The sequence below is a fragment of the Hesperophylax consimilis genome, chromosome 24 (assembly GCF_061612785.1).
Source record: "Hesperophylax consimilis isolate HC1 chromosome 24, BYU_Hcon_1.0, whole genome shotgun sequence".
In the NCBI taxonomy this organism is placed as follows: domain Eukaryota; kingdom Metazoa; phylum Arthropoda; class Insecta; order Trichoptera; family Limnephilidae; genus Hesperophylax; species Hesperophylax consimilis.
The window spans coordinates 24,826,368-24,850,382 of record NC_142859.1 but is presented as its reverse complement, the minus strand read 5'-3'; positions in this window follow the sequence as shown (position 1 = coordinate 24,850,382).

The window sequence follows — 24,015 nt, the reverse complement described above, 5'->3', positions numbered from 1 at the left end:
TAGAGCTGTACACGAGTTAATCTTTCCGTATCTAAGATGTAGCTATTTAAAACCAATGAATTTTATTTATTAATTGCATCTCACTCTACATAAATCATGTATTTTCAGTAAAACATCAACCTCACCAAGACTAAGCCTGTATTGAGGTTAACAATTTACATTTGAGTGAAGCAAACATAAAGTAATCACAAACATTTGACATTAATTGTAACAATATTTGAACCATAACAAATCATTAATCATTATTTCCAAGAATAAACAAAGTAGATAATTTTGACAGCTAGGGTGACATCTAGTTTTTAGCAAATGGGACTTATGTAAAATCTTATTATTTAAGAAAGGACATAGATGAAAACAAGTTTAAGACATTCTTCTGTCCATAAAAACTAATTTTTTAAATTTTAATAAAGAATTGGTAGACTTAATATGATTTGGAAGAATATTAAACACAAATGGTGCCTGATAAAATAGTTTTTTTAACCAAATGAATCTACCTAGATTTTACCATCTATCCCATATTTATAAGATCTGTATAAATGTGGCACATTATGGCAAGCGATCGTTCAAGACGTTTTATTAATTTGCCATAATATGCCATCAATCATTCGAGTGATTAAATTTTTTATAACAAACGGGGCACATTCTACGCATCACAAAACCATGCAATAAACCTTTTACACTTGAACTACCATATATGGCTCAAGTAAGATATCATCTCGAACATGCTTCTCTCATTTGGAATCCTCGATATTAAATTTATATAAACCGAATTGAAAATATAACAAAATTTTCGAAACACCTGTCGTATTGTACCTGATGAAATAATGTTCCAAGATGATACAAAACTGAAAACATGAGTTTTCCAGCATAATTTTTCAGTTTTTTTGAAATGGTAGGTATACATTTGCGAACTACGGGCGAACTGCGAGCCACGAATTACGGGAAAAGAACAAAGCAATTGTAAGCAGCGTTTTAAGTTGAGGTTCAGTTCGGCACTTCGGCTCGCGTATGTATACGTAACATAAGATGCAGTGTGTCTTAACTAAATTTGAAAAAATATATTTTTTCTTGGTTGGACCTACTCTATTAAACTTAATCATGGAAGTAAAATAATGAGTATGCCCCCCCTGTGGTGCGTAATTATCGCTACTAGATATTAAATGAAGATAAAACATGTTATTTAAATAACAACAAAATTTAAATTATCGATAATGTTTATTTTGTATGTTTTAAAGCTTTTACAATACAATATTATTACTAATGTTTTATAATGTGGCGTTTAGCCTGTTTATTGATTCTAACGATGGGTTTTTATGTTTTAAATACGAGCACATTACCTGTACAAAAAGACATAATACATGCATTAATCGAATCACAAACAATACAGAGTTTTCCAATAAGAGGTGTTATTTTGATATTCAATCGTAAAAGATCAATGATTTCGTTGCTTGTCGGGCACGTAGCGCCGTCTTGTTGAAATCAAATGTTGTCCAGATCAATACCATCCAATTTCGGGCATAAAAAATCATTAATCATCTCTCGATAGCGATCCATTCAGTGTAACTGTTGCTCCAGCCTCATTTTCGAAGTAAGGTCCAATGACACCGCCGGACCATAAACCGAACCAAACAGTCACACGTTGAGGATAGAGAGGTTTTTCAACAATTACTCTTGGGTTTTCCGAGCCCCAAATGCGACAATTTTGCTTAAAAATTAACATCTACTGAAAAAACGGGCTATTCAAAATAACACCTCTCATTGGAAAACCCTGTAGTTAAACGCTAATTAGTATGTTTGAGCATCTACGTAAACGCAGGGAAAAAAATTAAAATTGCTAATTTATAGAGATGTGCCGATTATGACTTTCGCCGACTAGCCGACTAGCCGATTAGTCGGTTGTAATAAGACCGACTAGTCGGCTAAGCCGATTACGGTTTCGGGGATAGTTCTAGGTACCCTGAAATGTCGCGCATGGCCAAAGTGTACCTCTGCTGTCCCGCAAGTTCTGTTTACAGTGAGAAGCTGTTCTCAGAGGCCGGAAACATATATGAAACAAAAAGAAATCGATTGCTACCAGAAAGGCAGAAGCTTTAGTCTCCTTACATCATAATTTACCCTTAATTAAAAAATATAAGTTATAAAAAATATAAGGAGATTATGATATTTTTGGTTGTCACAATTGTGACTTTGATTTGATTAGATTATGTAGGTATGGTTATAAGAAATATGTTTTTTTCATTTTTTTTTGTTTTTATCAAACAGTTCATGTTTAGAATTTTTGGATATATATATATATGTACATACAATCTTGATTTAATACATATAACTGAGTTTGTTAATTGAAAAAATCTACTTTTTATTTTAATAATAAGAAATACTTATAAATGTTCATTGAAGATAAGAAGATATTATGTTGTTTTTTATGTTAATTAGGATAGATACTAATTTTGTTCAGTAAATGTCATAATTATGTTTTCTTTACAAGCAAGTAATTTTAAAAAGTGATTACCAAAGGAAAGATTGCTTTACATTTTTTAATGTATAAGACTGATTATAAAAAGAAAATATATATAATCAAGGTTTTTATTTCATGTAGTTCCCCCGCATTCATATTATTGAGAAATACATACAACGTAAGAAGCCGGATAGTCGGCGCTCTTTGCCGATTAGTCGCCGACTAATCGCCGACTACAATAGTGGCCGGATAGTCGGCTTTACCGACTAGTCGGAACATCTCTACTAATTTATCAAGCCCCGCATTCCAAATTTCTACAGATTTATGAAATTATATTTATAAGATTTCTCTGAAACATTAAGTTCTTAAGTTCCTAAAAAATATATGTTATTTTTGTTGATAATATCTATGTATTTGAAAAGCTGAAACGCGGATTATCTGAAAATCCTACGATAGAAAAAAAAAATGGCAAAGTAAGCTCCTAAAATTATTAAAAACACGTTTTGTTCTGCTACTCAATTTGTTATAGAGAGAAAAATATTCGCAGTGTATATTTAAAACAATTTGTTTAGAGATTTTTGCTCTATTCCAAAAGAGTCGTATTTAGTTGAAAATTTTCACCATTTTCGCTTAAGGCTAAGCCTAATGCCAAATTAATAATTTGATTAATCTTTATAACGAATTGGTGTACATTATGAATACCAAAAAATATGCTTTAGAAAAATTGAAGGTTTTCCTATGCTTCGTATATATCGTCATACATTTCTACTACAAAAAAAAAAATTTCAGTAGAAATGTATGAACTCCTTTAAGAAACAACTTAAAAAATACAGTATTATAGCTAAGATTATCTGTGACAGTTTCACTTGATAAACTTTTTTGCTTTCTTGTAAAATTATTTACAAAATAAATAAAAAACAGTTTTTTGCTTAAAATCGAACGTTTCTAGACTCCGTTTGTCAAGCAATTTTAATGCGTATTACCTGCAATATAAGTCATACCAAGAATATACACATTTTTGGCTTGTAGTTTCCTTTCAATAATTAATCGTTTTTTCATATCGCGCGCTTTCTCTAATATTCGTAGGTACTATTAATATATACTAGTAATATTCGTAATATCTCCCATTCAAACAATCTTTTGAAATAATAATAATAATAATATTTATTGCCCATATAAACGTATTTTTATTATTTTTAAAATCTATTTATTAATCTTAATGATACAAATGATATATAAAATACCTGTGTTGTTATTATTATTTTATTTTAAGTAATAAAAGTCGGATTATAAGGCGAAGAAACATACATACACTGAGAAAATTTACTGATGGGAAATACTCATAATTTATTGAAAAAATGGTCAAATTATCCATTTTCATTTATTAAGTAAAAATGATCATAAAGAAAAGCTAATATTACAAATTAAATAAAAAATAAGAAAGATAAAAGAAATAAGAAGAAGAGATAAAAAGATATCTCAGTGAAAAATGTTATATTCATTTTACAAAGCGTAATAAATGAAAAATAGTGTTGAGAGTTTTTTTTGGTTAAACCATTTCACTACAATATATTTGTAAAATCTTCAGCTATGGCGCTGTTACAACATGGAATAGTTATAGAGCCAAGAACATTAATTTAGTCTATTGCGGTTAGGAAAAAAGTGTTAAACGTTGTTGAAACAATCTTTGTGGATTTGTAAAAGAGTTATTTTTTTGTTCATCTGAAGCAAATAGGTACTTTGTGATGAAAAAATATAATTTAAAATATAACAAAACCCATTTGATGGTGTTTGTTAAATTATTTAATTTAAATTAAAATCTATGTCTTATAAATAATTTGTAGTGAAGGGATTTTAAATTTTTTAAGTAATCTGAAAATAAAATAATCTTATGGATGATTAGCAGCAGGTTTGTTTCAGATTAGGTGGCAAGCAGTTATACAATTTGATGGAATAGTCCTGATAGGATCTTTGTCCGTGGGTGAAGTGTTTTATTGGGATGTTATGGGTTAGGTTTTCTAAAGACCTGGTTATAATTAAGTACTTAGATAAAAAAGGGAATATTCAGTTTCTATTTAAGGAAATTTGTATGTTACATATATGTATTGTATAATTATTTTTCTACCTTGTGTGACTTTGGTCATCTGAGTGGTGTAACTCTCTGAGATAGTTCACTTTAAAATATTATTTTTCTTTGGCATTTATGATATTTTCATTTCAAAAGAATCAAATTTTTTGAATTTATATTTAATACTTATTTATTAATATTTCGTAGTATTTAAATACAAATATAATTTGGTATATAATATAATGAATTCTGCTACGAAATATTAATAAGTAACTAAAACATGTAGATATATAAAACAATAAAACTACAAAAAATAACTTAAATAATGATACAGATTAATCGTTGCACTTCTTACAAATTGATAGAACGTAAATTTTAGTTTAAAGACTGGTAAACAATATTGTTAAAATATATTTATTGGACATTCACTTCTAAATACCACAATGTAACTGTCAAACAATTACATTACATAGACTTTAATTCGACTACTTATCTCAATCCGGTGTAGAGATATTGCGTATTCTTCTGGCGTTGCCGAATTCTTCTATTCTCAAACCACCTCTAAACACTCCCGGCACTAGTTTTGCGAGCACAAACATAAGCAGGATATTCGCTAAATATTATTTCTTAATAAAAATGTCCTAAAAGTTAATTTCAAAAACTTGAGACTTCTTCTACCCTCAAACCACCTCTTAACACTCCCGGCACTAGTTTTGCGAGCAAAAACATAAGCAAGATATTCGCTACATAATATTTCTTAATAAAAATGTTCTAAAAGTTAATTTTAAAAACTTTTGACTTCTTCTACCCTCAGACCAACTCGAAACACTCCTGGCACTAGTTTTGCGAGCACAAACATAAGCAGGATATTTGTAATATATTATTTCTTAATAAAAATGTTGTAAAAGTTAATTTCTAAAACTTTCGACTTCTTTTACCCTCAAACCACCTCCTAACAATCCTGGCACTAGTTTTGCGAGCACAAACATAAGCAGGATATTTGATACATATTATTTCTAATAAAAATGTTGTAAAAAATAATTTCAAAAACTTTCGTCTTCTTCTATCCTCAAACCACCTCTAAACACTCCTGACACTAGTTTTGCGAGCACAAACATAAGCAGGCTAATTTTGGTATGCATAAACTATTAATTAGAATGTTGTAAAAGTTAATTTCAAAAACATTCGACTTCTTCTACCCTCAAACCACCTCTAAACAATCCTGGCACTAGTTTTGCGAGCACAAACATAAGAAGGATATTTGGTATATATTTTTTCTTAATAAAAATGTTGTTAAAGTTAATTTCAAAAACTTTCGACTTCTTCTACCCTCAAACCACCTCTTAACACACCTGGCACTAGTTTTGCGAGCACAAACATAAGGAGGATATTTGTTACATATTATTTCTTAATAAAAATGTTGTTAAAGTTAATTTCAAAAACTTTCGACTTCTTCTACCCTCAAACAACCTATTAACACTCCTGGCACTAGTTTTGCGGGCACAAACATAAGCAGGATATTTGTTACATATTATTTCTTAATAAAAATGTTGTAAAAGTTAATTTCTAAAACTTTCAACTTCTTCTACCCACCACCTCTCAACACTCCATGCACTAGTTTTTCGAGCACACACATAAGCAGGCTATTTTTTATATATTATTTCTGAGTAAAAATGTTGTAAAAGTTAATTTCTAAAATTTTAGACTTCTTTTATCCTCAAACCACCTCTAAACAATCCTGGCACTAGTTTTACGAGCACAAACATAAGCAGGATATTTGTTACATATTATTACTTAATAAAAATGTTGTAAAAGTTAATTTCAAAAACATTCGACTTCTTCTACCCTCAAACCACCTTTAAAATATCCTGGCACTAGTTTTACGAGCACAAACATAAGCAGGATATTTGTAACATATTATTTCTTAATAAAAATGTTGTAAAAGTTTCGACTTCTTCTACCCTCAAACTACCTCTAAACACTCCTGGCACTATTTCTACGAGCACAAACATAAGCAGGATATTTGCTACATATTATTTCTTAATAAAAATGTTGTAAAAGTTAATTTCTAAAACTTTCGACTTCTTCTACCCTCAAACTACCTTTAAAATATCCTGGCACTAGTTTTACGAGCACAAACATAAGCAGGATATTTGTTACATATTATTTCTTAATAAAAATCTTGTAAAAATTAATTTAAAAAACTTGAGACTTCTTCTACCCTCAAACCACCTCTTAACAATCCTGGCACTAGTTTTGCGAGCACAAACATAAGCAGGATATTTGCTTACTATTATTTATTGATAAAAAAGTTGTAAAAGTTAATTTCAAAAAATATCGACTTCTCTTTCCCTCAAACCACCTCTTAAAACTCCTGGAACTAGTTTTGCGAGCACAAACATAAGCAGGATATTTGCTACATATTATTTCTTAATAAATATGTTGTAAAAGTTATTTTCAAAAACTTTCGACTTCTTCTTCCCTCAAACCACCTCTAAAAACTCCTGGAACTTGTTTTGCGAGCACAAACATAAGCAGGATATTTGCTACATTTTATTTCTTAATAAAAATGTTGTAAAAGTTAATTTAAAATTTTTTGACTTCTTTTCCCCTCAAACCACCTCGGAACACTCCTGGCACTAGTTTTCCTAGCACAAACATAAGCAGGCTAATTTTTGTAAACATTAACTATCAATAAGAATGTTGTAAAAGTTAATTTCAAAAACTTTCGACATCTTCTACCCTCTTACTACCTTTTTACAATCATGGCACTTGTTTTGCGAGCACAAACATAAGCAGGATATTTGTTACATATTATTTCTTAATAAAAATGTTGTTAAAGTTAATTTCAAAAACTTTCGACTTCTTCTTCCCTCAAACCACTTCTAAACAATCCTGGCACTAGTTTTGCGAGCACAAACATAAGAAGGATATTTGCTACTTTTTATTTCTTTATAAAAATGTTGTAAAAGTTAATTTAAAAAAATTTGACTTCTTTTCGCCTCAAACCACCTCGGAACACTCCTGGCACAAGTTTTCCTAGCACAAACATAAGCAGGCTAATTTTTGTAAACATTAACTATCAATAAGAATGTTGTAAAAAGTAATTTCAAAAACTTTCGACATCTTCTACCCTCTTACTACCTCTTTAAAATCATGGCACTTGTTTTGCGAGCACAAACATAAGCAGGATATTTGTTACATATTATTTCTTAATAAAAATGTTGTTAAAGTTAATTTCAAAAAACTTTCGACTTCTTCTACCCTCAAACCACCTCTTTAAACTCCTGGAACTAGTTTTGCGAGCACAAACATAAGCAGGATATTTGTTACATATTATTTTTGGATAAAAATGTTGTAAAAGTTAATTTCAAAAACTTTTGACTTCTTCTACCCTCAAACTACCTCTAAACACTCCTGGCACTATTTTTACGAGCACAAACATGAGCAGGATATTTGTTACATATTATTTCTTAATAAAAATGTTGTTAAAGTTAATTTCAAAAACTTTCGACATCTTCTACCCTCTTACTACCTCTAAACACTCCTGGCACTATTTTTACGAGCACAAACATAAGCAGGATATTTGCTACATATTATTTCTTAATAAAAATGTTGTGAAAGTTAATTTCTAAAACTTTCGACTTCTTCTACCCTCAAACCACCTCTAAACAATCCTGGCACTAGTTTTGCGAGCACAAACATAAGAAGGATATTTGGTATATATTTTTTCTTAATAAAAATGTTGTTAAAGTTAATTTCAAAAACTTTCGACTTCTTCTACCCTCAAACCACCTCTTAACACTCCTGGCACTATTTTTAAGAGCACAAACATAAGCAGGATATTTGCTACATATTATTTCTTAATAAAAATGTTGTGAAAGTTAATTTCTAAAACTTTCGACTTCTTCTACCCTCAAACCACCTCTAAACAATCCTGGCACTAGTTTTGCGAGCACAAACATAAGAAAGATATTTGGTATATATTTTTTCTTAATAAAAATGTTGTTAAAGTTAATTTCAAAAACTTTCGACTTCTTCTACCCTCAAACCACCTCTTAACACACCTGGCACTAGTTTTGCGAGCACAAACATAAGGAGGATATTTGTTACATATTATTTCTTAATAAAAATGTTGTTAAAGTTAATTTCAAAAACTTTCGACTTCTTCTACCCTCAAACCACCTCTTAACACACCTGGCACTAGTTTTGCGAGCACAAACATAAGGAGGATATATGTTACATATTATTTCTTAATAAAAATGTTGTTTAAGTTAATTTCTAAAACTTTCGACTTCTTCTACCCTCAAACCACCTTTAAAATATCCTGGCACTAGTTTTACGAGCACAAACATAAGCAGGATATTTGTTACATATTATTTCTTAATAAAAATGTTGTAAAAGTTAATTTCTAAAACTTTCAACTTCTTCTACCCACCACCTCTCAACACTCCATGCACTAGTTTTTCGAGCACACACATAAGCAGGCTATTTTTTATATATTATTTCTGAGTAAAAATGTTGTAAAAAATAATTTCTAAAATTTTAGACTTCTTTTATCCTCAAACCACCTTTAAAATATCCTGGCACTAGTTTTACGAGCACAAACATAAGCAGGATATTTGTTACATATTATTTCTTAATAAAAATGTTGTAAAAATTAATTTAAAAAACTTGAGACTTCTTCTACCCTCAAACCACCTCTTAACAATCCTGGCACTAGTTTTGCGAGCACAAACATAAGCAGGATATTTGCTACATTTTATTTCTTAATAAAAATGTTGTAAAAGTTAATTTAAAAAATTTTGACTTCTTTTCCCCTCAAACTACCTCGGAACACTCCTGGCACTAGTTTTCCTAGCACAAACATAAGCAGGCTAATTTTTGTAAACATTAACTATCAATAAGAATGTTGTAAAAGTTAATTTCAAAAACTTTCGACATCTTCTACCCTCTTACTACCTCTTTACAATCATGGCACTTGTTTTGCGAGCACAAACATAAGCAGGATATTTGTTACATATTATTTCTTAATAAAAATGTTGTTAAAGTTAATTTCAAAAACTTTCGACTTCTTCTTCCCTCAAACCACTTCTAAACAATCCTGGCACTAGTTTTGCGAGCACAAACATAAGAAGGATATTTGCTACATTTTATTTCTTTATAAAAATGTTGTAAAAGTTAATTTAAAAAAATTTGACTTCTTTTCCCCTCAAACCACCTCGGAACACTCCTGGCACAAGTTTTCCTAGCACAAACATAAGCAGGCTAATTTTTGTAAACATTAACTATCAATAAGAATGTTGTAAAAGTTAATTTCAAAAACTTTCGACTTCTTCTACCCTCAAACCACCTTTAAAAACTCCTGGAACAAGTTTTGCGAGCACAAACATAAGCAGGATATTTGTAACATTTTATTTCTTAATAAAAATGTTGTGAAAGTTAATTTCAAAATCTTTCGGCTTCTTCTACGCTCAAACCACCTCTAAAATCTCCTGGAACTAGTTTTGCGAGCACAAACATAAGCAGGATATTTGTTACATATTACTTTTGGATAAAAATGTTGTAAAAGTTAATATCAAAAACTTTTGACTTCTTCTACCCTCAAACTACCTCTAAACACTCCTGGCACTATTTTTACGAGCACAAACATAAGCAGGATATTTGTACATATTATTTATTAATAAAAATGTTGTGAAAGTTAATTTCTAAAACTTTCGACTTCTTCTACCCTCAAACCACCTTTAAAATATCCTGGCACTAGTTTTACGAGCACAAACATAAGCAGGATATTTGTTACATATTATTTCTTAATAAAAATGTTGTAAAAGTTAATTTATAAAACTTTCAACTTCTTCTACCCACCACCTCTCAACACTCCATGCACTAGTTTTTCGAGCACACACATAAGCTGGCTATTTTTTAAATATTATTTCTGAGTAAAAATGTTGTAAAAGTTAATTTCTAAAATTTTAGACTTCTTTTATCCTCAAACCACCTCTAAACAATCCTGGCACTAGTTTTACGAGCACAAACATAAGCAGGATATTTGTTACATATTATTTCTTAATAAAATTGTTGTAAAAGTTAATTTCTAAAACTTTCGACTTCTTCTACCCTCAAACCACCTTTAAAATATCCTGGCACAAGTTTTACGAGCACAAACAAAAGCAGGATATTTGATACATATTATTTCTTAATAAAAATGTTGTAAAAGTTTCGACTTCTTCTACCCTCAAACTACCTCTAAACACTCCTGGCACTATTTCTACGAGCACAAACATAAGCAGGATATTTGCTACATATTATTTCTTAATAAAAATGTTGTTAAAGTTAATTTCTAAAACTTTCGACTTCTTCTACCCTCAAACTACCTTTAAAATATCCTGGCACAAGTTTTACGAGCACAAACATAAGCAGGATATTTGTTACATATTATTTCTTAATAAAAATGTTGTAAAAATTAATTTAAAAAACTTGAGACTTCTTCTACCCTCAAACCACCTCTTAACAATCCTGGCACTAGTTTTGCGAGCACAAACATAAGCAGGATATTTGCTTACTATTATTTCATGATAAAAAAGTTGTAAAAGTTAATTTCAAAAAATATCGACTTCTCTTTCCCTCAAACCACCTCTTAAAACTCCTGGAACTAGTTTTGCGAGCACAAACATAAGCAGGATATTTGCTACATATTATTTCTTAATAAATATGTTGTAAAAGTTATTTTCAAAAACTTTCGACTTCTTCTTCCCTCAAACCACCTCTGAAAACTCCTGGAACTTGTTTTGCGAGCACAAACATAAGCAGGATATTTGTTAAATTTTATTTCTTTATAAAAATATTGTTAAAGTAAATTTTAAAAACTTTAGACTTCTTTTATCCTCAAACCACCTCTTAACAATCCTGGCACTAGTTTTGCGAGCACAAACATAAGCAGGATATTTGCTACATTTTATTTCTTAATAAAAATGTTGTAAAAGTAAATTTAAAACTTTTTGACTTCTTTTCCCCTCAAACCACCTCGGAACACTCCTGGCACTAGTTTTCCTAGCACAAACATAAGCAGGCTAATTTTTGTAAACATTAACTATCAATAAGAATGTTGTAAAAGTTAATTTCAAAATTTTTCGACATCTTCTACCCTCTTACTACCTCTTTACAATCATGGCACTTGTTTTGCGAGCACAAACATAAGCAGGATATTTGTTACATATTATTTCTTAATAAAAATGTTGTTTAAGTTAATTTCAAAAACTTTCGACTTCTTCTTCCCTCAAACCACTTCTAAACAATCCTGGCACTTGTTTTGCGAGCACAAACATAAGCAGAATATTTGTTACATTTTATTTCTTAATAAAAATGTTGTAAAAGTTAATTTCAAAAACTTTCGACTTCTTCTACCCTCAAACAACCTATTAACACTCCTGGCACTAGTTTTTCGGGCACAAACATAAGCAGGAGATTTGTTACATATTATTTCTTAATAAAAATGTTGTAAAATTTAATTTCAAAAACTTGAGACTTCTTCTACCCTCAAACCACCTCTAAAACTCCTGGAACAAGTTTTGCGAGCACAAACATAAGTAGGATATTTGAAACATATTATTTTTTGATAAAAATGTTTTAAAAATTTATTTTTAAACATTTCAACTTCTTTATCTCATAAAACTACCTCATAACACTCTAGGCACTTGTTTTGCGAGCACAAACATAAGCAGGATATTTGTTACATATTATTTTTTAATAAAAAAGTTGTAAAAGTTAATTTCAAAATTTTTCGACTTCTTCTACCCTCAAACAACCTATTAACACTCCTGGCACTAGTTTTGCGGGCACAAACATAAGCAGGATATTTGTTACATATTATTTCTTAATAAAAATGTTGTAAAAGTTAATTTCAAAAACTTGAGATTTCTTCTACCCTCAAACCAGCTCCTAACAATCCTGGCACTAGTTTGCGAGCACAAACATCAGCAGGATATTTGTTACATATAATTTTTTAATAAAAATGTTGTAAAAGTTAATTTCAAAATTTTTCGACTTCTTCTACCCTCAAACCACCTCTAAACACTCCTGGCACTAGTTTTGCGAGAACAAACATAAGCAGGATATTTGATACATATTATTTCTTAATAAAAATGTTGATAAATTTAATTTCAAAATATTTCAACTTCTTCTACCCTCAAACCACCTCTCAACACTCCTGGCACTAGTTTTGCGAGCACAAACATAAGCAGGATATTTGTTACATATTATTTCTTAATAAAAATGTTGTGAAAGTAAATTTCAAAATCTTTCGGCTTCTTCTACGCTCAAACCACCTCTTAAAACTCCTGGAACTAGTTTTACGAGCACAAACATAAGCAGGATATTTGTTACATTTTATTTCTTAATAAAAATGGTGTAAAAGTTAATTTAAAAATTTTCGACTTTTTTTCCCCTCAAACCACCTCCTAACAATCCTGGCACTAGTTTTGCGAGCACAAACATAAGCAGAATATTCGTAACATATTATTTCTTAATAAAAATGTTGTTTAAGTTAATTTCAAAAACTTTCGACTTCTTCTACCCTCAAACTACCTCTTAACACACCTGGCACGAGTTTTGCGAGCACAAACATAAGGAAGATATTTGTTACATATTATTTCTTAATAAAAATGTTGTGAAAGTTAATTTCAAAAACTTTCGACTTCTTCTACCCTCAAACCACCTCTAAACACACCTGGCACGAGTTTTGCGAGCACAAACATAAGGAGGATATTTGTTACATATTATTTCTTAATAAAAATGTTGTTAAAGTTAATTTCTATAACATTCGACTTCTTCTACCCACCACCTCTCAACACTCCATGCACTAGTTATTCGAGCACACACATAAGCAGGCTATTTTTTATATATTATTTCTGAGTTAAAATGTTGTAAAAGTTAATTTCTTAAACTTTCGAATTCTTCTACCCTCAAACCGCCTTTAAAATACCCTGGCACTAGTTTAACGGGCAGAAACATAAGCAGGATATTTGTTACATATTATTTCATAATAAAAATGTTGTAAAAGTTAATTTCTACACCTTTTGCCTTTTTGTACCCTCAAACCAGCTCTCGACAATCCTGGCACTAGTTTTGCAAGCACAAACATAAGCAGGATTTTTGTTTCATATTATTTATTAATAAAAATGTTGTATAAGTTAATTTCAAAAATTTTCGACTTCTTCTACCCTCAAACTACGTCTTAACACTCCTGGCACTATTTCTGCGAGCACAAACATAAGCAGGATATTTGCTACATATTATTTTAAATAAAAATGATGTTAAAGTTAATTTCAAAAAATTTAAACTTTTTGTACCCTCAAACCACCTCTCAACAATCCTGGCACTAGTTTTGCGAGCACAAACATAAGCAGGATATTTGATAAATATTATTTTTTAATAAAAATGTTGTAAAAGTTAATTTCCAAAATTTTCGACTTCTTCTACCCTCAAACTACGTTTAAACACTCCTGGCACTATTTCTGCGAGCACAAACATAAGCAAGATATTCGCTACATATTATTTTAAATAAAAATGATGTTAAAGTTAATTTCAAAAAATTTCAACTTTTTGTACCCTCAAACCACCTCTCAACAATCCTGGCACTAGTTTTGCGAGCACAAACATAAGCAGGATATTTGTTACATATTATTTTTTAATAAAAATGTTGTAAAAGTTAATTTCCAAAATTTTCGACTTCTTCTACCATCAAACCACCTCTTTACACACCTGGCACTAGTTTTGCGAGCACAAACATAAGCAGGATATTTGTTACATATTATTTCTTAATAAAAATGTTGTAAAAGTTAATTTCAAAAACTTTCGACTTCTTCTACCCTCAAACCACCTCTTAACACACCTGGCACTAGTTTTGCGAGCACAAACATAAGGAGGATATTTGTTACATATTATTTCTTAATAAAAATGTTGTAAAAGTTAATTTCTAAAACTTTCGACTTCTTCTACCCTCAAACCACCTCCTTACAATCCTGGCACTAGTTTTGCGAGCACAAACATAAGCAGGATATTTGATACATATTATTTCTAATAAAAATGTTGTAAAAAATAATTTCAAAAACTTTCGTCTACTTCTATCCTCAAACCACCTCTAAACACTCCTGACACTAGTTTTGCGAGCACAAACATAAGCAGGATATTTGTTACATATTATTTCTTAATAAAAATGTTGTAAAAGTTAATTTCAAAAACTTTCGACTTCTTCTACCCTCAAACAACCTATTAACACTCCTGGCACTAGTTTTGCGGGCACAAACATAAGCAGGATATTTGTTACATATTATTTCTTTATAAAAATGTTGTAAAAGTTAATTTCAAAAACTTGAGATTTTTTCTACCCTCAAACCACCTCTTAAAAATCCTGGCACTGGTTTTGCGAGCACAAACATAAGCAGAATATTTGCTAAATATTTTTTCGTGATAAAAAAGTTGTTAAAGTTAATTTCAAAAACTTTCGACTTCTTCTTCCCTCAAACTACCTCTTAAAACTCCTGGAACTAGTTTTGCGAGCACAAATATAAGCAGGATATTTGCTACATATTATTTCTTAATAAACATTTTGTAAAAGTTATTTTCAAAAACTTTCGACTCTTTCTTTCCTCAAACCACCTCTTTAAACCCCTGGAACTAGTTTTCCGAGCACAAACATAAGCAGGATATTTGTTTTATATTATTTCTTAATAAAAATGTTGTTTAAGTTAATTTCTAAAATTTAAGACTTCTTCTACCCTCAAACCATCTCTGAACACTCCTGGCACTAGTTTTGCGAGCTCAAACATAAGCAGGATATTTGATATATTTTATGTCTTAGTTAAAATGTTTTAAAAGTAAATTTCAAAAACTTTCGCCTTTTTATACCCTCAAACCACCTCTCGACAATCCTGGCACTAGTTTTGCGAGCACAAACATGAGCAGGATATTTGTTACATATTATTTCTAAAAAAAATATTGTTAAAAATAATTTCAAAATCTTTCGTCTTCTTCTATCCTCAAACCACCTCTTAACAATCCTGGCACTAGTTTTGCTAGCTCAAACATAAGCAAGATATTTCTTACATATTATTTCTTAGTTAAAATGTTGTGAAAGTAAATTTAAAAAACTTTCGACTTCTTCTACTCTCAAACAACCATAAAACACTCCTGGCACTAGTTTTCTTAGCACAAACATAAGTAGGATATTTGTTACATATTATTTCTTAATAAAAATGTTGTAAAAGTTAATTTCAAAAACTTGAGACTTCTTCTACCCTCAAACCACCTCAAAAACTCCTGGAACAAGTTTTGCGAGCACAAACATAAGTAGGATATTTGAAACATATTATTTTTTGATAAAAATGTTTTTAAAGTTTATTTTAAAACATTTCAACTTCTTTTTCCCATAAAACTACCTCTTAACACTCCTGGCACTAGTTTTGCGAGCACAAACATAAGCAAGATATTTTTAACATAATATTTCATAGTAAAAATGTTGTAAAAGTTAATTTCAAAAACTTTTGACTTGTTCTACCCTCAAACCACCTTTAAAAACTCCTGGAACAAGTTTTGCGAGCACAAACATAAGTAGGATATTTGTAAGATATTATTTTTTGATAAAAATGTTTTTAAAGATTATTTCAAAACATTTCAACTTCTTTTTCCCCTAAAACTACCTCTTTACACTCCTGGCACTAGTTTTGCGAGCACAAACATAAGCAGGATATTTGTTACATATTATTTCTTAATAAAAATGTTGTTAAAGTTTATTTCAAAACTTTCGACTTCTTCTACCCTCAAACAACCTATTAACACTCCTGGAACTAGTTTTGCGGGCACAAACATAAGCAGGATATTTGTTACATATTATTTCTTAATAAAAATGTTGTAAAAGTTAATTTCAAAAACTTGAGATTTTTTCTACCCTCAAACCACCTCTTAAAAATCCTGGCACTGGTTTTGCGAGCACAAACATAAGCAGGATATTTGCTAAATATTTTTTCGTGATAAAAAAGTTGTTAAAGTTAATTTCAAAAACTTTCGACTTCTTTTTCCCTCAAACTACCTCTTAAAACTCCTGGAACTAGTTTTGCGAGCACAAATATAAGCAGGATATTTGCTACATATTATTTCTTAATAAACATTTTGTAAAAGTAATTTTCAAAAACTTTCGACTCTTTCTTCCCTCAAACCACCTCTTTAAACTCCTGAAACTAGTTTTGCGAGCACAAACATAAGCAGGATATTTGAAACATATTATTTCTTAATTAAAATGTTGTTAAAGTTAATTTAAAAACTTTCGACTTCTTCTACCCTCAAACCACCTCTTAACAATCCTGGCACTAGTTTTGCGAGCACAAACATAAGAAGGATATTTGCTACATATTATTTCTTGATAAAAAAGTTGTCAAAGTTAATTTCAAAAACTTTCGACTTCTTCTTCCCACAAACCACCTCTAAAAACTCCTGGAACTTGTTTTGCGAGCACAAACATAAGCAGGATATTTGTTAAATTTTATTTCTTTATAAAAATGTTGTTAAAAAAAATTTCAAAAACTTTAGACTTCTTTTATCCTCAAACCACCTCTCAACAATCCTGGCACTAGTTTTGCGAGCACAAACATAAGCAGGATATTTGAAACATATTATTTCTTAATTATAATGTTGTGAAAGTTAATTTTGAAATTTTTGACTTCTTCTCCCCTCAAACCACCTCCTTACAATCCTGGCACTAGTTTTGCGAGCACAAACATAAGCAGGATATTTGTAACATACTATTTTTTGATAAAAATGTTTCAAAAAGTTATTTCAAAACATTTCAACTTCTTTTTCCCTTAAAACTACCTCTTAACACTCCTTGCACTAGTTTTGCGGGCACAAACATAAGCAGAATACTTGTTTTATATTATTTCTTAATAAAAATGTTGTAAAAATTAATTTAAGAAACTTGAGACTTCTTCTACCCTCAAACCACCTCTTAAAAATCCTGGCACTAGTTTTACGAGCACAAACATAAGCAGGATATTTGCTTACTATTATTTCTTGATAAAAAAGTTGTAAAAGTTAATTTAAAAAAAAATCGACTTCTTTTTCCCTCAAACCACCTCTTCAAACTCCTGGAACTAGTTTTGCGAGCACAAACATAAGCAGGATATTTGCTACATATTATTTCTTAATAAATATGTTGTAAAAGTTATTTTCAAAAACTTTCGACTTCTTCTTCCCACAAACCACCTCTAAAAACTCCTGGAACTTGTTTTGCAAGCACAAACATAAGCAGGATATTTGTTAAATTTTATGTCTTTATAAAAATGTTGTTAAAGTAAATTTCAAAAACTTTAGACTTCTTTTATCCTCAAACCACCTCTCAACAATCCTGGCACTAGTTTTGCGAGCACAAACATAAGCAGGATATTTGCTACATTTTATTTCTTAATTTAAACGTTGTTAAAGTTAATTTAAAATTTTTTGACTTCTTTTCCCCTCAAACCACCTCGGAACACTCCTGGCACTAGTTTTCCTAGCACAAACATAAGCAGACCTTTTTTTGTAAACATTAACTATCAATAAGAATGTTGTAAAAGTTCATTTCGAAAACTTTCGACATCTTCTACCCTCTTACTACCTCTTTACAATCATGGCACTTGTTTTGCGAGCACAAACATAAGCAGAATATTTGTTACATATTATTTCTTTATAAAAATGTTGTTAAAATTAATTTCAAAAACTTTCGACTTCTTCTTCCCTCAAACCACTTCTAAACAATCCTGGCACTAGTTTTGCGAGCACAAACATAAGCAGGATATTTGCTACATTTTATTTCTTTATAAAAATGTTTTAAAAGTTAATTTAAAAAAATTTGACTTCTTTTCCCCTCAAACCACCTCGGATCACTCCTGGCACTAGTTTTCCTAGCACAAACATAAGCAGGCTAATTTTTGTAAACATTAACTATCAATAAGAATGTTGTAAAAGTTAATTTCAAAAACTTTCGACTTCTTCTACCCTCAAACCACCTCTTAAACTCCTGGAACAAGTTTTTCGAGCACAAACATAAGTAGGATATTTGTAACATATTATTTTTTGATAAAAATGTTTTAAAAGTTTATTTTAAAACATTTCAACTTCTTTATCTCATAAAACTACCTCTTAACACTCTTGGCACTTGTTTTGCGAGCACAAACATAAGCAGGATATTTAATACATATTATTTCTTAATAAATATGTTGTAAAAGTTATTTTAAAAAACTTCCGACTTCTTCTTCCCTCAAACCACCTCTTTAAACTTCTGGAACTAGTTTTGCGAGCACAAACATTAGCAGGATATTTGTAACATTTTATTTCTTAATAAAAATGTTCTGAAAGTTAATTTCAAAATCTTTCGGCTTCTTCTACGCTCAAACCACCTCTAAAAACTCCTGGAACTAGTTTTGCGAGCACAAACATAAGCAGGATATTTGCTACATATTATTTCTTAATAAAAATGTTGTAAACGTTAATTTCAAAAACTTTCGACTTCTTTTCCCCTCAAACCACCTCCTTACAATCCTGGCACTATTTTTGCGAGCACAAACATAAACAGGATATTTGAAACATATTATTTTGTGATAAAAATGTTTAAAAAATTTATTTCAAAACATTTCAACTTATTTTTCCCCTAAAACTACCTCTTAACACTCCTGGCACTAGTTTTGCGAGCACAAACATAAGCAGGATATTTGTTACATATTATTTCTTAATAAAAATGTTGTAAAAGTTAATTTCAAAAACTTTCGACTTCTTCTACCCTCAAACAACCTATTAACACTCCTGGCACTAGTTTTGCGGGCACAAACATAAGCAGGATATTTGTTACATATTATTTCTTAATAAAAATGTTGTAAAAGTTAATTTCAAAAACTTGAGATTTTTTCTACCCTCAAACCACCTCTTAAAAATCCTGGCACTGGTTTTGCGAGCACAAACATAAGCAGGATATTTGTTACATATTATTTCTTAATAAAAATGTTGTAAAAGTTAATTTCAAAAACTTTTGCTTTCTTCTCCCCTCCAAACCACCTCCTTACAATCCTGGCACTAGTTTCGCGAGCACAAACATAAGCAGGATATTTGCTTCATATTATTTCTTAATAAAAAAACTGTTAAAGTTTATTTCAAAAACTTTGGACTTCTTCTTCCCTCAAACCACCTCTTCACTCCTGGAACTAGTTTTGCGAGCACAAACATAAGCAGGATATTTGTTACATTTTATTACTTAATAAAAATGTTGTTAAAGTTAATTTTTAAAATTTTCGACTTCTTTTCCCCTCAAACCACCTCGGAACACTCCTGGCACTAGTTTTCCTAGCACAAACATAAGCAGGCTAATTTTTGTAAACATTTTCTATCAATAAGAATGTTATAAAAGTTAATTTCAAAAACTTTCGATATCTTCTACCCTCAAACCACCTCTTTACAATCCTGGCACTTGTTTTGCGAGCACAAACATAAGCAGGATATATGTTTCATATTATTTCTTAATAAAATTGTTGTAAAAGTTAATTTCAAAAACTTTTGCTTTCTTCTCCCCTCAAACCACCTCCTTACAATCCTGGCACTAGTTTCGCGAGCAAAAACATAAGCAGGATATTTGTAACATATTTTTTTTTGATAAAAATATTTTAAAAGTTTATTTCAAAACATTTCAACTTTTTTTTCCCCTAAAACTACCTCTTAATACTCCTGGCACTAGTTTTGCGAGCACAAACATAAGCAGGATATTTGTTACATATTATTTCTTAATAAAAATGTTGTAAAAGTTAATTTCAAAAACTTTTGCTTTCTTCTCCCCTCAAACCACCTCCTAACAATCCTGGCACTAGTTTCGCGAGCACAAACATAAGCAGGATATTTGCTTCATATTATTTCTTAATAAAAAAGTTGTTTAAGTTAATTTCAAAAACTTTCGACTTCTTCTACCCTCAAACAACCTTTAAACACTCCTGGCACTAGTTTTCCTAGCACAAACATAAGCAGGCTAATTTTTGTTTACATTGACTATCAATAAGAATGTTGTAAAAGTTAATTTCAAAAACTTTCGACTTCTTCTACCCTCAAACCACGTCTTAACAATCCTGGCACTTGTTTTGCGAGCACAAACACAAGCAGGATATTTGTTACATATTATTTCTTAATAAAAATGTTGATAAAGTTAATTTCAAAATATTTCAACTTCTTCTACCCTCAAACCACCTCTCAACACTCCTGGCACTAGTTTTGCGAGCACAAACATAAGCAGGATATTTGTTTCATTTTATTTCTTTATAAAAATGTTGTAAAAGTTATTTTAAAAATTTTCGACTTCTTATCCCCTTAAACCACCTCGGAACACTCCTGGCACTAGTTTTCCTAGAACAAACATAAGCAGGCTAATTTTTGTAAACATTTACTATCAATAAGAATGTTATAAAAGTTAATTTCAAAATCTTTCGATATCTTCTACCCTTAAACCACCTCTTTACAATCCTGGCACTTGTTTTGCGAGCACAAACATAAGCAGGATATATGTTACATATTTTTTCTTAATAAAATTGTTGTAAAAGTTAATTTCAAAAACTTGCTTTCTTCTCCCCTCAAACCACCTCATTACAATCCTGGCACTAGTTTCGCGAGCAAAAACATAAGCAGGATATTTGTAACATATTTTTTTTTGATAATAATGTTTTAAAAGTTTATTACAAAACATTTCAACTTCTTTTTCCCACAAAACTACCTCTTTACACTCCTGGCACTAGTTTTGCGAGCACAAACATAAGCAGGATATTTGTTACATATTATTTCTTAATAAAAATGTTGTAAAAGTTAATTTCAAAAACTTTTGCTTTCTTCTCCCCTCAAACCACCTCCTAACAATCCTGGCACTAGTTTCGCAAGCACAAACATAAGCAGGATATTTGCTTCATATTATTTCTTAATAAAAAAGTTGTTTAAGTTAATTTCAAAAACTTTGGACTTCTTCTTCCCTCAAACCACCTCTTCACTCCTGGAACTAGTTTTGCGAGCACAAACATAAGCAGGATATTTGTTACATTTTATTTCTTAATAAAAATGTTGTAAAATTAAATTTATTAATTTTCGACTTCTTTTCCCCTCAAACCACCTCCTTACAATCCTGGCACTTGTTTTGCGAGCACAAACATAAGCAGGATATTTGTTACATTTTATTACTTATTAAAAATGTTGTTAAAGTTAATTTAAAAATTTTCGACTTCTTTTCCCCTCAAACCACCTCGGAACACTCCTGGCACTAGTTTTCCTAGCACAAACATAAGCAGGCTAATTTTTGTAAACATTTTCTATCAATAAGAATGTTATAAAAGTTAATTTCAAAAACTTTCGATATCTTCTACCCTCAAACCACCTCTTTACAATCCTGGCACTTGTTTTGCGAGCACAAACATAAGCAGGATATATGTTTCATATTATTTCTTAATAAAATTGTTGTAAAAGTTAATTTCAAAAACTTTTGCTTTCTGCTCCCCTCAAACCACCTCCTAACAATCCTGGCACTAGTTTCGCGAGCAAAAACATAAGCAAGATATTTGTAACATATTTTTTTTTGATAAAAATATTTTAAAAGTTTATTTCAAAACATTTCAACTTCTTTTTCCCCTAAAACTACCTCTTAACACTCCTGGCACTAGTTTTGCGAGCACAAACATAAGCAGGATATTTGTTACATATTATTTCTTAATAAAAATGTTGTAAAAGTTAATTTCAAAAACTTTTGCTTTCTTCTCCCCTCAAACCACCTCCTAACAATCCTGGCACTAGTTTCGCGAGCACAAACATAAGCAGGATATTTGCTTCATATTATTTCTTAATAAAAAGTTGTTTAAGTTAATTTCAAAAACTTTCGACTTCTTCTACCCTCAAACAACCTTTAAACACTCCTGGCACTAGTTTTCCTAGCACAAACATAAGCAGGCTAATTTTTGTTAACATTGACTATCAATAAGAATGTTGTAAAAGTTAATTTCAAAAACTTTCGACTTCTTCTACCCTCAAACCACGTCTTAACTTTCCTGGCACTTGTTTTGCGAGCACAAACACAAGCAGGATATTTGTTACATATTATTTCTTAATAAAAATGTTGATAAAGTTAATTTCAAAATATTTCAACTTCTTCTACCCTCAAACCACCTCTTAACACTCCTGGCACTAGTTTTGCGAGCACAAACATAAGCAGGATATTTGTTTCATTTTATTTCTTTATAAAAATGTTGTAAAACTTATTTTAAAAATTTTCGACTTCTTTTTCCCTCAAACCACCTCTTCAAACTCCTGGAACTAGTTTTGCGAGCACAAACATAAGCAGGATATTTGCTACATATTATTTCTTAATAAATATGTTGTAAAAGTTATTTTCAAAAACTTTCGACTTCTTCTTCCCACAAACCACCTCTAAAAACTCCTGGAACTTGTTTTGCGAGCACAAACATAAGCAGGATATTTGTTAAATTTTATGTCTTTATAAAAATGTTGTTAAAGTAAATTTCAAAAACTTTAGACTTCTTTTATCCTCAAACCACCTCTCAACAATCCTGGCACTAGTTTTGCGAGCACAAACATAAGCAGGATATTTGCTACATTTTATTTCTTAATTTAAACGTTGTTAAAGTTAATTTAAAATTTTTTGACTTCTTTTCCCCTCAAACCACCTCGGAACACTCCTGGCACTAGTTTTCCTAGCACAAACATAAGCAGACCTTTTTTTGTAAACATTAACTATCAATAAGAATGTTGTAAAAGTTCATTTCGAAAACTTTCGACATCTTCTACCCTCTTACTACCTCTTTACAATCATGGCACTTGTTTTGCGAGCACAAACATAAGCAGAATATTTGTTACATATTATTTCTTTATAAAAATGTTGTTAAAATTAATTTCAAAAACTTTCGACTTCTTCTTCCCTCAAACCACTTCTAAACAATCCTGGCACTAGTTTTGCGAGCACAAACATAAGCAGGATATTTGCTACATTTTATTTCTTTATAAAAATGTTTTAAAAGTTAATTTAAAAAAATTTGACTTCTTTTCCCCTCAAACCACCTCGGATCACTCCTGGCACTAGTTTTCCTAGCACAAACATAAGCAGGCTAATTTTTGTAAACATTAACTATCAATAAGAATGTTGTAAAAGTTAATTTCAAAAACTTTCGACTTCTTCTACCCTCAAACCACCTCTTAAACTCCTGGAACAAGTTTTTCGAGCACAAACATAAGTAGGATATTTGTAACATATTATTTTTTGATAAAAATGTTTTAAAAGTTTATTTTAAAACATTTCAACTTCTTTATCTCATAAAACTACCTCTTAACACTCTTGGCACTTGTTTTGCGAGCACAAACATAAGCAGGATATTTAATACATATTATTTCTTAATAAATATGTTGTAAAAGTTATTTTAAAAAACTTCCGACTTCTTCTTCC